This window comes from Struthio camelus, chromosome 10 (genome assembly GCF_040807025.1).
Source record: "Struthio camelus isolate bStrCam1 chromosome 10, bStrCam1.hap1, whole genome shotgun sequence".
NCBI classification, from domain to species: domain Eukaryota; kingdom Metazoa; phylum Chordata; class Aves; order Struthioniformes; family Struthionidae; genus Struthio; species Struthio camelus.
In genome coordinates, this window is record NC_090951.1 from 13,820,393 (window position 1) to 13,822,110 (window position 1,718).

The window sequence follows — 1,718 nt, forward strand, 5'->3', positions numbered from 1 at the left end:
ATTCTGGGTCTGCTGTTGGACCTCCTTGGAGCAACGCTGCAGAAGACACCAGCTGCCATGCTTTTATGTCGGTACCAGGCTTTTGGGAGAGAATAGGAGCTCAGCAAAATGAAGTTGACTTCTCCTAGTATAAGTCAAAGCATGACAACCTGTGCAGCTCCAAACATTACACAACGGAGTTACTCTGAAGAGATGGTTCCTGATGAAATGTTAAGGTAACTTGGATTTTAACCTGTGTCATCACTGTCTTTGGTCACTTATTTTGGAAACTGTTTTGAAAAAAGAAAGAAAGAAAGAAAGAAAGACGAAAAAGGGTCCATTCCACTTCAATAAATAATAGGCTGGGGAAAGTGGGGAGGAGGAGGGAGAAAGAAAGGAAGAGAAATTAGGATCACTGAAAGGTCAGGTGCCTTTATACAGCACAAGGGAAAAGGAATAGACTCTCAGATCTTTCCAAGAGCTGACCTTTCTAAAGATGTGCTCAGCATGAAGGGGGCAATACCTGATACAGAGCCACACTTCTACCTTTAAGTAAGAATTAAAGCCAGATAGGTCTCCAGAGATACCATTAATCTAACCAGCCTTTAGAGGTCACTGTTGTGCCAGACAGTTGTAGGCAGGATACGTTTATCTGGTGAAAGAAAATAGTGATGCTTAAAGGCAAGAGCAATAGTTTCCACCAGACCTTTAAGCTTTATGAATAAACTCTGCTAAATAACTCCCCCTTTCCTGGAGAGCAGGGAGTCACAGCCATTAATAAATTAGCTTTATTACTAAGCTGTAAACGACATGCACATTGGCTTCAAACCCCGTGGACAGCCCATAAAAACGAGGACAGCGAAAAAAGCAAATGTGGCCCATATCTATTCCTGTGGAAATGGTTAAACTCATGGGGAAGGACTTCAGTTCTACCAAGAACGGAAGGAAAAAAATTAAGTTATGCTCCTGACTCAGGCGCTGGGAGTTGGGTTTTATCACGAGTTTCTTTTGTGATGCTGAGCGAATTGCGTAATCTCTACTGCACCTTCCTCCCCCAGTTGTGCAACAGGAATAGTTCGGGGCTGAATGGATATTAATTATATGGATGTTCCTATGGCATGGCCATGAGAATCATAGAAGGACTCGGGGAGAATCCCTTACACTTGGTGAATTTGCTGAGATGACAAGGTGTGCTTGGCGATGCCAGGTTCCTGCAACATTGAAATATCAAGCAAGCCCTCACTGAGTTATAACCCTGGCTGACCTGAACTTGTCACTTCTTCAAAACTTCAGGACCAGTCCAGTCTCATTGTGAGAAGGCTCCTGGTGAAATTATTCTGCAAAGAGAAGCATGAGAAGAAAAACAGAGTCCACCCGCGCAGTGTGTCATTCCTGCTATATTTGTGCTCCAGTGGCAGCATGCAAAAATCATATGACATATCCCTTCGCTTCTGCGGTCTGGATCCTGTCTCTGCAGCATTGTCATCGATCTTTTGTTCTACATTAGGCTCTTAGGCAGCCCATTGGGGCCAATTTGTCAATAATTTCAAAGGTTATTCAAACGTTCAAGCTTTATTGTGATTCTTAATGGATCATCTCCATAGAGCAATTTAGAAGTGTGGAAGAAGGAAGGTTATGCCGCAGCACCAGGCTGGTGACAGTGCTGCTGTAACATCGAATGCTACCACCATCAGACCTTAAATACCAGCACTATTGTGCTAGATCCATGCACATGTTAG